This window comes from Oratosquilla oratoria, chromosome 10 (assembly GCF_046742065.1).
Source record: "Oratosquilla oratoria isolate Oo_2021 chromosome 10, ASM4674206v1, whole genome shotgun sequence".
Lineage (NCBI taxonomy): Eukaryota > Metazoa > Arthropoda > Malacostraca > Stomatopoda > Squillidae > Oratosquilla > Oratosquilla oratoria.
The window spans coordinates 60,812,152-60,827,544 of NC_134786.1; the positions used below are offsets into that span (position 1 = coordinate 60,812,152).

At 38.7% G+C, this 15,393-nt stretch overlaps 1 protein-coding gene across 1 annotated transcript in view; it reads left to right on the forward strand.

Moving 5' to 3' along the window:
- Positions 1 to 15,393, forward strand: part of LOC143029260 (uncharacterized) — a 60,253-nt gene that overhangs the window by 30,141 nt on the left and 14,719 nt on the right. The window lies entirely within an intron of this gene.

Here is a 15,393-nt window from a genome sequence, read left to right on the forward strand (position 1 = left end):
AATCTTACGGTGGTACTCTTAAAAAATCCTTATATAAATATTTCCCTTCCAAGGATTTATATAATATTTATAAAAGGATTTATTTTATCTTTTTTAGAATAACGTTAGTGTCCCGGTACATTGCCATCTTGTTCAGGCCGATGGTCGACATTTTTTATTTCGATTAAAAGTAAATTGTGTTTGTTGGACTCAACACACACAAACACGCACACATACACACACACACACACACTCACATACATTCATATTATTGATTTGTTTATTTGATTAATACATTTATTTTAGTAATGTATTTTATTTTATTTGTTTTTGTTTTTACTTATCTCTTTATCATTATTAAGTTTTATTCTTTATCCTTATCTATGTATGTATTTTATTGTTATTATTATTATTGTTATTATTATTATTATTATTATTATCATTATTATTGTTGTTGTTATTATTATCTGATTGGTACTGGAATGCCCAATCCGAGTATATGGTATTTCAGGAATAAGTATGAGCCTAATCTTTAAGTCGCTTGTACTTCCTGTCTGGCTGTACGGATGTAAGACATTGAACGCTGAATGCTGACTTGAAGAGGCATCTCCATGTCTTAGGTACCAAGTGCCTTCGGAGAGTGATGGGGTATCGCTGGAATGACTTCGTATCAAAACAGAGACTACTGTGAGACTCAGTCTAAGCCGTTACCAGCGTAATTAGTGAACGTCAATGACAGCTGTATGGGGGATGTGGCCAGGGCCGGATTTACGTGATGGGGGGGGGGGAGGCTATATGGTTCACCCCCCCACCCCCACCCCCATTAAAATGTTCCAGTTTTCATGAAACGTGTTGTCAGCCACCTTGGAGTGTGTTTACAGTCACATTGCCGTTCGGCGCTCGGTCACAGTCGGTTGATGACCCGTTTTCTTTATCACGATACACCAAAAGTGTTTATACAATTGTAATGGGGTTGGCGCGGGACCCCTTAATGCGCTGGGCCCTGGACTGCGGACCTATTTGCCCTGCCCTAAATCCGGCCATGGATGTGGCAGGCGTCTCTGATGTTGATCCTACACTGAACTGTCTTCACAAGAGTTCAAGCCTCCTCGATGGAGGAGACTAAGATGTCCAAAAAGACTCGCGACTGAGGCAAGTTTATCAAACTTGTCGGGAGCTGTTTGGAGTGGAAAGGAATGATGACTGCCTGGGAGCTTGCTCGTCGGAGAGGCCTTGGGTGAGATGGCGGCGTTGGTCAGCACGTGAGAGTGATGCGACGCGTCCCCTGGCGTATGCTCCCAATGGATGATGGTGTGGATAGGACCTACGAAAAACGGACTTACTAAAAGTCACATCGATCCATACCGCTTTGCCTCCCCTGCCAAGCGTGACCTTATGGCGTCACTGAAGAAAATAATATATTTCGCCAATAACCAACTCCTTTAACCTACCGTAAGGGATGTCTGTAAGAGATCGAAGGGGAGAGAAGCTGAGGGGATAGGAAGAATGTGGAGTAGTGGATGTGAGGGATCAGAGGGGCGGTGAGAGGCTGGGGAGAAGGCGGGACGCGTTGGGGGGGGGGGCTGAGTGCGTGGGGTGGAGGCCTAGAAGGATTGAGAGGTCGGGGATGAGTGTAGGAGCTGAGATGGGGGAGTGGTATTGGGGTGTGCGCTCCCTTATCCACTCCCCCCCCCCCGCTCGACCCCAGATATCTTTTTAATTCCCCTCTACTTTTCCCCTCATATATTCTCTCCTTTTATTTTAACCCCCCACCCCGCCCTCTCCTTCCACAACGGCTCTATCAGGTCCCTCACCCAATTTTTCTTTCCCGCTGCCCCTTCTGCGCACACATCCAGTTCCCGTACACCAGTGGCCCCTAAATTTTTGTAAGCTGCGGGTCACTTCCGTCGTTGTAAATACAATATCAGATGCAAGTAACAAAATATATATAATATTAATACATACATATATATATATATATATATATATATACACATATATATGTATATATATATATATATATATATATATATATGTATATCAGAAATAACCACTGCCTATTATTTTCACGTGTGCCTTGTGAATTACTGCAAAGTATATATATATATATATATATATATATATATATATATATATATATATATATATATATATATATATATATATATATATATATATATATATATATATAAACGCTTTCTGAGGAACCCTCGAGGATGCTATGGGAGCTACAGTTTGAAGATGATTACCCTCCCCCCTCCACCCTAGTCCCCTCCTGCGTCATTATGCTGGTATCTCTGCAACTATTTGTTCTCAATAGATTTACTTGGGTAAAACTACAGGTATTTTCTCTAGTCAACATGATTGACTGTAATGGGTATAATGTTATTAAGATACATTAAACCATTGTCCTATCACAGATTACATATGACAGAAAAAATAGAAATTTGCTGATTTTTTTTTCAAGCTGAGCTAAGGAAGGGGCTCTGGTCTTCTCAGGTGTCCACATTTACTCTCACTCTCGTCTGTCTATGTATGTCTCTTCTAAAAATATTTCCCACTGCATATGCATTTTTTCTTTTTTGCGAGAAAATATCTAGCGCTTGACTGTGATACTCCAATATCGTCGCTTTTGCAGTGTTGTATTGTAGCACTGCTTGTGCGGTTGCTCTTCTCACTCAGCAATGCATCCATCTCTCACTAAATCATTCACACATAACAACGGTTCCCGATGTTTTCAAGCTGACGAACGCCCAGCTGCCTTCTGGATATATATATATGAAATCGTTACCGTTATTTTGGAAATTATAAAACAATCTAATCAGTAGAACGTATTACAATGGTAAAGAAAAATAAATGAGTTACACATAAAGCTTATACAACTCGGATGTTTATTAGAAGATATTAATTTATGACAATTGGTCCATATCTCGAATTATGTGTCATCTAAGAACCTGAATAACGAATTAAGAGAAGTTAAAACTATACGAAAGGTAGTCACGTTGTTTTGTTCTTAAGGAAGGATACAATACTGTAAGCGACGTTTTCTTCTAACTATTCAAATTGACGACGGTTGACGAGAAGCGGTGCTCGAGAGCAACAGGTTGTTTGAAATCACTGACGTGTCACTGCACCTGTGGATTTGATGCAATGCATTTCAATCAACTATGAATCTGAATATCTAGTGAAAAATATTTGTTGGATGAGAGGCACGCCAGAGGCATTGTTAATGTACTGCCGATTTATTTATCAACAGTATTCTTATCTTTGCGTACAACCTTATAAAAATACCATATACATAATTTAAAGGGATATAATTAGTATTTTTACTACATAAGAGTATTTTTTCTAAAAGTGGTCTTAATTGCCGAAAAATATTTATGGGTGTTCCGAAGTGTCGACGAAATTAAACCTACTTCGTAGTGGGTCGATTCAACTGTTGTGAATTTGAATAGCTAGGATAAGATTTTGCGTACACTATTCTAAATTTTCCTAAGAACATTCCAATAAAATGTCTAACATTTATATAGTCCATGGCAGTAAGAAATTACACTCAATATCTGCACACAAATTTCTTCAGAAAATAGTTATATTTCTCCACTTTGTTCACAAGATAGGAACATTTTATTTCGATCATTAGAAGAGCAGTCATTCTACAACTATAACAAAATTGGTAAGAAACTAAGTAATTACGTGAAGTTTAATTTAAGTGGAAAAATTATCGGTTTATACACATCTTTACTTATGATATAATCGATGTTTACAGCAATTATGATAACAAATGTAGAATAAAACATGTGTTCTCCTACATTATCTACTCCTGAACACGATGATCCATGCAGATTTCACATGGAAAGCTATAAAAATGGAAATTAAGGATTTTTATCAATATTTTGCGTCATGACGTTCGGGACGGAGGGAGGGAGGGAGGGAGGGAGGGAGGGTTTTGCTGATACCCTCCCTCCTCCTCTTCCTCCTCCTTCCAACTTATTCACCATTTAATCTGTTATGAGAAAATATTCCTTATCCATCATTCTTACCCGAAACTATGTAATGTGAATTTATCAATAATCTACCGTCTACACAGATTATTGATAAATTCACATTACGTAAAAATAGTCTCGGGTAAGAATGATGGAAAAGGAATACTTTCTCATGACAAATTAAATGATAAGTTGGATGGAGGAGGGAGGGAATCAGCATCTACCACCCTTCCCTCCCTCCTTTCCCCCTGTCTCGCGCCACGAGCGTCATGACGCAAAATATTGATAAAAATCCTTAATTTTAATCTTTTATGGCTTTCTATGTGAAATCTGAATGCGCCATCATGTTTAGGAGTTGTGTAGGAGAACACGTTATATTCTACACTTATCATAATTGCGTAAACATCGATTATCATAAGTAAAAATGTGTATAAAATAAATTTTACCTTGACTTGAACTCCACGTAATTACTCGTACTTAGTTTCTTAACATATCGAGTTTTGAATATATATATATATATATATATATATATATATGATATATATGTGAATATATATATATATATATATATATATATATATATATATATAATATATATATCGGAAAATTTCAAAACACTGGACTCAGAGTAACAGAATTTATTACCGACGTTTCGAACCCTGTCCGGGGTTCGAAACGTCGGTAATAAATTCTGTTACTCTGAGTCCAGTGTTTTGAAATTTTCCGATAACATGGCTCCTGGACTCCAGCTCTTTACGAACACACACACACACACACACACACACACACACACACACATATATATATATATATATATATATATATATGTGTGTGTATGTATGTATATATACATATAGTAGTAGAATGACTTCTTTCTAATGATTAAAACAAAGATTTCCTATCTTATGAACAAAGTGGAGAAATATAATATTTTCTGAAGGAGGTGAGGGATTTGCTTGTCGCTCGTGCCTGTGTGCAGCAGGAGTCTGCAGGACTGCCAACTGTACCAAGCTGCACGGCAGAAATCGAGTGCAATTTCTTATTGGAATGGAGTATAGGTTTGATTTATCTTAGGTAGTTATTCATCTTATCGGTGTAATTATGACGCAAAAGTAATTTGGTCATCAGGAAATTCGGGAAAAAATGTAACCGAAGTCGTTTCTACTCAAATGAGCTCGCAAAAGTTGATTAGAATCGGCACAGGGTGAAAAGGTCGTTTTTCTTTCGGCTGCGTACTCATGGGTGATGCCGTATATGGAGACAGAAGGCACTAATATAATGTTGACTACAGTGAACAAATTTGAGAGTTCATGGTCATAAGGACCCGGTTGTATTGAAGTATAATTGTAGTTTCTCTGAGGCGAGGAGGTTCCTTCTAGCTGGTCTCACGAAGCTGTTTACAAGGATAGAAACGGTGGTAATCCACAGTCCACAGTAACAACTCCCAGCTGTTTCAAATCGCCTGGGATTAATCAGAATACAATCCCCTCAAACCGACGACATCCCGAACCTGTTCATCGAAGTGAACTCATATTAATTCCTATTGAGGGAAAGTTATCCTAGTTATCTAACTCCATTTTGGAGGAGTGGAAGGTCTCCCCAACTGATTGGAACAGTCTTATCGATCAGTGACCAAAATTCATCCCGAGTACAATGATTGTCATCGACTTAGATAATCGAATAAACAACAAACCAACCCAAAATATACTAAGTGACAGACCAAAACATTCCGAGATCATTGTTGTGTCATCGATAAGCGTACGCACCTGTGCACGGCTGGTGTACATATGGAAGGCACATCATGTACTGTACTGTACAGTTCCAGCAGTGCACGGTGATGCACACAAAGGTTAAAAGCACCTGCCCGCAGCTTCTTAAAGGGCCACTCACATTCCCACACCACCAACCCCGTTGCTCTGAGGAAAATAGACACACGGCGAGGGAAAGGGGGCCCACGCGTCCGACGGGGTGCGCGTTCGAGCAGAGTTTGAGATTGGCAGCGGGCGAATGCGAGGGTTGCAGAAGTCAAAGACAATGACTTGTGTTTGCCCTCTGTATGCATACTTAACACGGACGCTCGCTTCTTGGATTTGAGACTACTGTAAGTTTGATGATTAGAATGAGAAATGAACTTTGCTCTTTTGATGTATATTATAGTTAGGTAAATACGAACATAGCTCCTTTCTTGTATACTATAGTTAGGGAAATACGAATCTAGCTCCTTTCCTGTATACTATAGTCAGGCAAATACACACACGCACACCAACATACGCGTTAGGTGTGATAGATCAAGAAACGACCTCACGAACCATATCTCGCGTTAGGTAATGTAATTGAAGAAAAAGGGCCAGGACCACACGAGTGATGTTCTTTTCGTGTATACTATGATTAAGTAAACACAACGCAACACTGCACTATCGGCTCCTTGTCCTTTCACCACTAGGAGGTCAGTTATGTGAATAAATATTAAAAAAAAAAATGATTACATATGATATCATTGTTTTTCTTTTATTATTGTTGTTTTTATCAATCCTAGAAGGGGGTGCCAGAACCGGCTTGTGGGTGCGAACAAGGAAAAAGGTCACGAACCGCTTACAACCAGTTTCCGACCATCTTCGACCGAAAATCAAGCGATTGGTCGGCGACACAAAACCAATGCAAGAAATTGAAATGGAAAAAGTTAATGTAGCTGATAATATGAAAAATCTATGTAGGCCTACTGGGGATTATCCAGTGTGTTTTGTAATATATCTATCTATCGATCTATCTATTATCGATATATTTATTACCGACTACGATTTTTTACGACCTGTTTCCGACCACCTTCGACCGAAAATCAGGCGATCGGTCGGCGACACAAAACCAATGCAAGGAATTGAAATGGGAAAAAGTTAATGTAGTTGATAAGATGAAAATCTATGTTCAGGAGACTATTCAGTGTGTGTTGTAATTTATCTATCTATTTATCTATCTTATTACCGACCACCAGTGACTTCCAAAGACTACCTGCAACTGGCCGGCGACCACCTGCAGGTCGCCGGTGGTCGGAAACAGGTCGTAAGCTTGGTGTGACTGGGGCCTAAGATTGCCCCAAGTGGGGGGGGGGGGGACTCTAGCCGTGCAGGAGGCCATACAATGTCCACAGTGGAACTTAAGTTATTATTAGATAAGCTCAGATGCTGATGTTACAGTTGCCCATGTATACGCTTGGGAAATGCCTTGCGTATGCTTAGTTATCTATACGTCCCAAGAGGTAGCTGTAATGGTATATGACGTCCTCTGGTGCATTTGCATATCCATCTATAGTTAAATCGTTGCGCGCACACACACACAAACACACACACACACACACACACACACACACTCGTTCATTTTTTTTAACATCACTAACATTACAAGCCATTATTGTCCCATTGGTCAATGGTATGGGTGTGTGACGTGATAAGATCAAAGCGTTACCCATAGATAAGGTCATAGAGTGTCTCCTTTCATGTATACTACAGTCAATAAATAAACGAACTAATGAATAGATATAAAATAAAATAAAACGGAAATAATAGTAATTAGAGGTAACAGAAAATTAAACAGGACTCAGTTACTTGTGGATTTCTTGGGTGTTAAGTCATGATTGTTCTGGAAGCAGTCTCGCCTGTCGACGATATACAAATAGAAAAATGCCTCACCAAGACTCCACGGCTTCGCGTTCGGTCCAGTCTTACATTCTTAGATTACACCATGTAAAAATGGTAATAATAATGATAATAATAATAATAATAATAATATTAATAATAATAATAATAATAATAATAATAATCGTAATAATAATAAGATAAAATAAATGTTCCTGTCTTGTCACTTTATGTTAGGTACCCAGCCCCCCCCCCCAAAAAAAAAAAAAAAAAAAAAAAAAAAAAAAAATATATATATATATATATATATAAATATATATACTATTAAACAGTGATAAGTTTCGGTTTGTAAAAATTCTGGGCTAGCCACTAGCATTCAACCTAATAAAATTTTAGAATCGCAGTAAAAGCAGTTGGTGTAATATGGTGCTATTTTTTTTAGAGTTGACTGTAGCCTACTTATTTTATATACGCATTTTCATTTAACATTTTTATAATTTATGTTTTCAGATCTATAAGATCCATATTATCTGATTGCATATATTTCTATATTTTGAGACGGCTTCAAGGGGCTACCGGCGCCCTCTTGACTCCTTATGTAATATAAACGGCGAGTGCCGTATATAAAGAAGAGGCAAAAAAGTTCTCCTTGGAAACGTCGGTGAAGGTTTGTGAAGCCTACCAGAAGTACTTCGGGATGCCAGTTGGGGACCAGGACAAGCCCTGGGCCCCTCACTACTGTTGTGAGCACTGTAAGAAGACGCTGGAAGGGTGGCTGCGAGGTGAGAAAAGGTCCCTGAAATTCTCCAACCCACGGGTCTGGCTAGAGCCAACAGACCACTCCACAAACGATTTTTTTCCATGGTGGATGTTACCAAGCGGCGTCAAGGAAAGAATTCTGCTGCTGTGCACTACTCAGATCTCCCATCATCAATTGCTCCAATTCCTCACTGCTCCAAATATCCTGTGCCAGTGCCACCTGCTCCAGGTGAAGTCCAAGACAAGTATTTTGATGAAGAGGAGGAGATGGATGCTGAGGACTTGGCTTACCTGCCTGAGGTACCAGAGAAAATTCCTCACTTCCTAAATCACAAAGAAGTAAATGACTTGGTCAGGGATATGGGTCCGACCAAGTCCAATGCAGAGCTATTCATCTCCAGGATGAAGCAGTAGAACTTGGTCAAGAAGGAGATGCAGGTGACAAGTCAGAGAAGTCGGAACGAACCTTTCTCAGGCATTTACTCTCTTAGGGATGGCCTCTGCTTCTGTCATGATGTGCCTAAACTGTTTGGCGTTATTGGGGTGCCGTTTGTGTCCAAGGAGTGGCGGCTAAAGACAGCTCTACCACAAGTTTGAAGGTTGTCCTCCTCCACAATGGAAACAAGTTCCCAATGCTGCCCCTAGCCCATTCAGTCTGCCTGAAGGAAGACTACTACAGTGTGAAAGTCCTCCTGGAAGCTCTACAATACAACCAGTACAAGTGAGAAATCATTGGAGACTTTAAGATAATGGCTTTCCTGCTTGGTTCCCAGGGAGGCCTTATTAAATTTCAATGTTTCCTATGTATTTGGGACAGCAGAGCCACCTCTGACCACTACAACAGGAAGAACTGGGAGCAGCGAACAGAATTTGTAGTTGGGACCCGGAACGTCATGTGGGAGCCACTGGTTGATCCCAGGATTGTGCTCATGCCGCCACTGCACATTAAGTTGGGGTTGACTAAGCAGTTCGTGAAAGCTCTCGACCAGAAATCAACCATTTTTAAGTACCTTCTTGAGTTATCTGAGGCCAAAATCAAAGGTGGGATTTTTGTTGGACCTCAGATAAAGAAGGTACTAGAGTCTACCGAGTTCTCCAATAAGCTCAGTAGGATTGAGAGAACAGCATGGAATTGTTTCATAGCAGTTTTCAAGGGCTTCCTGGGCAACCGCATAGCTGAAAACTACCGGTAGCTGGTGCAGGATCTGGTAAAGGCTTTTGGCGCCATGGAATGCAGGATGTCCCTTAAACTTCATATGCTGGACGCTCACCTGGACAAATTCAAGGGCAATATGGACGCCTACTCAAAAGAACAAGGCGAGCGAATCCGCCAAGATGTGAAAGAGATAGAGCAGAGGTACCAGGGCCACTACAATGAGAAAATGATGGAGGACTATATCAGGGGGCTGGTGCGGAAGTGCGACCCGGACTGCAACCGCAAATCCAGTAAATTCAGTCATTTCTGACGTGTTTAAGTTGCTTTATAACTGTCATTTGTTTTTATTGTTTGTTTTTTATAAGCTTGCGTCATAGAATAAATATATACTCTGTTGATTTAATTATAAGAACTGATATTTTTTCTTGAAAAACATAAACATTTCGAATAATCAAAGTCGTTATCATAAACCCAAACTTCTGATTAAATGATACATTTTTTTATATAAGAATGGAAAACAAACCAGGAAATGATACTTAGAACCAGGGGAACAAGAAAATGTGTTACACGGTGTTATTGGTGAAATTGCATAACTATTATATCAGTGAATGCCCTTACTAAGCCTTTCGTGGTGATGGTGTCTTCGGTGAATGGTCCAGTATTTGTAACGGTTATTCAAGCACGATCGATTACGCTCTTACTGGCAAAGAAACACGAGTACCCAGAATATACAGAAGAGGTCATTATAGTATGTGGTTAAAAATAATGGAGATAATTTTATCGTAATCTGTACGATGGCACTTCAGTAGACGAAACAAATCGTTTGGTATTAAATAAAATTAAAGGGTGTAAAGGGCATTCGACGATGGAATCAACAGACGTCCCCTCTCCTCACCTTAATGTCATGTGGGGAGTTGGTAATAATGATGATAATATTGATAATAATAATAATTATATATGTATTTCTTCTTAGATATGTCTCGTAAAATGGGATGATTTAACACCATCAAAGGGGCACGGAAATTTTCCTTCATTATGTTACCACAGGCAGATTCATTATTATTATTATTATTATTTCACTGCGCTTGTGGCAGGATCGGAGGAGGGATTGAGGAAGTTGGTGACAGAGTTTGGGAGAGTGTGTGAAAGAAGAAAGCTGAAAGAGTTTGGGAGAGTGTGTGAAAGAAGAAAGCTGAAGATAAATGTGGGTAAAAGTAAGGTGATGAGATGTACAAGGGGTGAAAATGGCAGCAGACTGGAAGTGAGCATTAAGGGAGAGCGACTGGAGGAAGTGGATAGTTTTAGATACTTGGGTGCAAATGTGGCAGGGAAAGGTGGAGTGGGGGTGGAGGTAGAATATAGATTGACAGAAGCGAGTAAATGCCTTGGTGGGTTAAAAAGTGTAATGAGGAATAGACATTTGGGAATGGATGCTAAGAGGAGACTGTATGAAGGAGTGATTGTGCCAACAGCACTGTATGGGCCAGGAACATGGAACATAAGAGAGGAAGAGAGAAGGAGTTTGAATGAGATGAGGTGTCTGAGAAGTATGATGGGGGTTACTAGGCTAGATAGAGTGAGAAATGAGGAGGTGAGGAGGACAACAGGGGTGGAAAGGGAGTTGAGAGATAGGGTTGATAAAATAGTATTAGGATGGTTTGGACACATGGAAAGAATGAGTGAAGAAAGACTAGTAAAAGAGGTGTGGAAGGCAGATGTGGAGGGAGTGAACATGAGGGGACGTCCTAGGATGAGATGGATAGATGGGGTGAAGGGGGCTTTGGGGAAGAGGGGAATATCTGTTGAGGAAGGACGGGAGAGGATAGAAGACAGGGATGAATGGAGAATGGTTGTATATGGATGATGTTGTGATGCATGAGGTGTAATGGGTGGGGGGATGGGGGGTGAGGTAGTATGTGTGAGCAAAATTTGACGCAGCCCAAAGGGATTTCTCCCCGTCTTCTCCTTTTATGCATGGGGGAACGGAGAGGGGGGGGTCGCTGATTTAATGAAGCGGCCTTGCTGTTGATGTGCTGTGACTTGCGACACTGCCTCTGACCCAGGGCAGTGGACAAGGTGCAGGGATGACCCGTCATCCAGGAGGTGCTAAGATAAGAGGGAGGGTGGAGGGGAGTGGAGGGTATTTAGGGATGGAATGGGTGGGAATGATTTTATGCCTTTTTGTTTTTGGCTACCTCCCTTGAAAAGGGGAAAAAGCCTTGGTATATGTATGTATTATTATTATTACTATTATTATTATTATTATTATTTCCATGTTATTGTATCGTTATACACATTTCATTTGTTCTTAAGTTAAAATTGGTAAATACGATAGAACGAATAGAAATAGATAAATAAGATACAGAAAATATAAACCATGCAGCTGAATCATATTTGTATAATGTCAACGTTCCGTGGCCTCTGAATATATATCTGAAAGAAATGGCTATGATTTGCGCCGTTTCCCCCTACAATTCACAGCGAAAGTGCGACGATAACCCAGTTGCTTTTGTTGCACGAGAGAGAGAAAAAAATGTGCGTGTAATTCTTTGAACCGACTGTCTATAATCGATCACCGTCACTTGTGATTCAAAGGCAACAACGGGAATTTTTCCTGCAGTCGAATCGGAGCTGAGCGCTGAGGTCGGTGGGAGGTGGGAGGGGGGATGGAGCACTATCAGGGTTGCTGAGTGACGGTTGGGATGGAAAACCCGTTTCCCATGTGGGAGGAAATGATGGGGGTTAAAATAATCTGGCAACATTATATCAAACACTAAACTATTTAAATAATTTCTATCTCAACCCCATAGTTAATTTGGAAGTGGATAGAAAACATCTTCGCCGACCGTGTAGTCAGTGAATGGAATAAACTTCCTGCAGATGCAGTGCAATGTAATACAGTTCGAAGATTTATGATTTAGTTAGATGTACACCTAAGCAAAATGCTGTAACGCCTGCCAGTTGTTTGGTCCTCTTGTGTATTAATTTCATCATTTAACTTTTTATTCTTAGCATCCGACCTAGTTATGGACCAAAAGGTCTCCTGTCTGTATGCTCTTCTTTTGTAATCTCCATTACTTTTTATTCTGGCTGCAACAGGCTAGTTCATTTATCTCCATGGTAAGCAGTCTGTGATGAAAAAAAAAAAAAAAAAAAAAAAAAAAAAAAAAATATATATATATATATATATATATATATATATAAATATATATATATATATATATATATATATATATATATATGGAAGCCTTCCAACCCCATAACCATTGGTTATGTGGCTTCGAACGTATTTTTTAATGTACGAGTCATGCTCAGTTAAATATAGATAACATGATTACTGTGAGACCCTTGATTTATATTATCATGACCAAATAAGTTGTGTTCTACAATAGAAAACCACTGATACAACCAATAACTTGCTTTCAAACTTTCATTCAACCGATATCGTGTGTTGTTACTATTTTTCTTTTTGCTATCATCCTAGCCATGGAGTTAGTAAACGCTACCTAATTTGCTACTAGGAGTAAAAGCCCGAATATTGAAAAATTATGATAATTATATTAGTACTGGTTGACCATAAAACTATTTCCGGCACCTTTGAACTTCCAGACAAAATCTCGAGAAACACAATTTCAAAATTCCCGGATTGATCCACCACTATTGGCAAAATGAACTTAAACTTTGCATACAATTTTCCTGCTCATTTTTTGCGAGGTCGGATCCAGTGAATAAAGTTGGTATAAATCGTACATTCCCCATCGCAGAAAAAGTTGAACTGGCGAGAAAGCTTAATAATGACATTTGCTTAAGTATGTGGACGTGATAGAGGAACGCATGTTCAGACTATTAGAACCAGGGGTCGAGTTTATAAAAGGTCTTAACGCCTAAGTCTAGACATAAATGTTCAAAATGGCGAATGTTTTACCTAAATCAGCTGACCATAGTGTCGAAGTTATGACTGGACCAGTGTTTTCTAACCTTTTTTTGGGCCATACCCCACCTAATCACTTCCAAAACCCCATGTGGTGATATATAATTCTTATTTAAAAAATGAACTTAGTTTCAGATGAAGAAGATTAAAACACCAATACTGTGATCTAATTTTTAAACTCTTATTTTCTACTTTAAATTTAAATTTAAAGTTTGTTAAATCATAGGTATAAACAAACTTCAAAACAACATGTCATCCATGGAAAAGAAAAATGAAATAAACAAAAGACAAAGTTCCGAGCAACAAATTGGCAGTGCAATCGGGGGTAATTTGAAAATCGAAGACAGAATGACGAATGAAATAAATGTGTGATTGCTACATTTATATTTGTTGGAATGTTAAGGCTAATAGATCACAAGAAGATAGACTTTGATTACTAAAACATCTAAAAATCAAATTGCCCCTCTGTGGTGCGTACGCCCCACGTTGGGAATCACTGTTCTAACCTCTGAGTCTAGATATAAATCTTCAAAATGGCGGAGATTCCACCTAAATCAGGTGTCCATAATGTCGAGATTATATCTAGACATAAACATTTAAGTCACCGACATAGGGAGTTTGGTAAAATCTCCGTCGTTAGGGTTAACATTCTTTATAAATTAGGGTTAGGATCTTTTATAAATTTGGAACCAGAAAGATGTTTTCAATAAAACCAGGAATTAGGGGGGGGGGGCGCCAAAACATATTGAACATTTTGAAACAATGTTCATCCATTCCGTTCACATATGAATCTAACAACAACGATGCCGTCCTTTTTTGTAGATAAGAACGCTAAGGATGAACCTACCAACTCTACACTGAGGTTTACGTGAAGAAGGCCAAAGGTGGACAATGTATGAACGGCAGTAACGAATGCTGCGCCAGATACCTCAAGAATGCTATTCGCTCTTACGATAGAAGAACTGTTCGATTGAAATTTATTCCACGTAACACACGTTACGTAGCATACAGTGGAACACGAAAACTGTGGGTGATGGAAAAAAATAAACATTATTTTTGGATTCTGCATGCAAAAACATAGAAAATGCAGCTATTGTTTTCCTTGAGACAAATTCTTTGTTAACCAGTGTTATTATCATTATGATTGTTATTATAAGGTGGGATAATTGTTGATATATGCTTGCCTTGATGTTGCTGTTATTATCAAATTATATTTATTTTTGTTGCTGCGTTGTAACCAAAACTTACATCCTTTTAGACAATATCGCGCCAAAAAGATAATCATAGAGATGGTAAAGAGATATTTGTGGTTGTTTTGTCATTTGACTCTAAGTTATTTGCTTACCACACTGTTTCATTCATGTCTTATCACAAGACGTTTATCTTCTTGATAAGTGTATACGAAGGACTGCTTCTCTGCAATGTCGTTATTCCAGTTTTGAAAAATCGAAGTAAAAGACGAGTGATTTTTTCTGCAACGTAAGCCAGACTGTGGGGATACAAATAATAATTTGATATGCATTGATAATACATATGTTATCGTTATACTTAATGTAGTAAATACGAATATTTTTTTCTCTCTTCTTTTCATCTCATTCGAATTTGCAGTCAAGTCGATCTCATTCGCACCTAAAATTTAAGAAAAAAAAAAAAATCCGTCAACATTGCTAGTTGGGATATCGATAGAAAATATATTGTAATGAAGCCCATCTAAACATGCCTTACTAACAACAGAAAATCAATGAATAAACGAATAAATAGATTAATAGATAAACAAATTAAATTAAATTAGAAATGTAGATACACTTCAAAAGGAAACTTATATCACGGTACTTGATCAAGGACAATTGTATTTATCAAACTCCTTAACAAAAAAAAAAAAAAAAAAAAAAAAAAAAACGAGTGGAAGGTTATCATGCAATTTTTTTCAACTAGACTAGCTTGTAGAACTAGCAA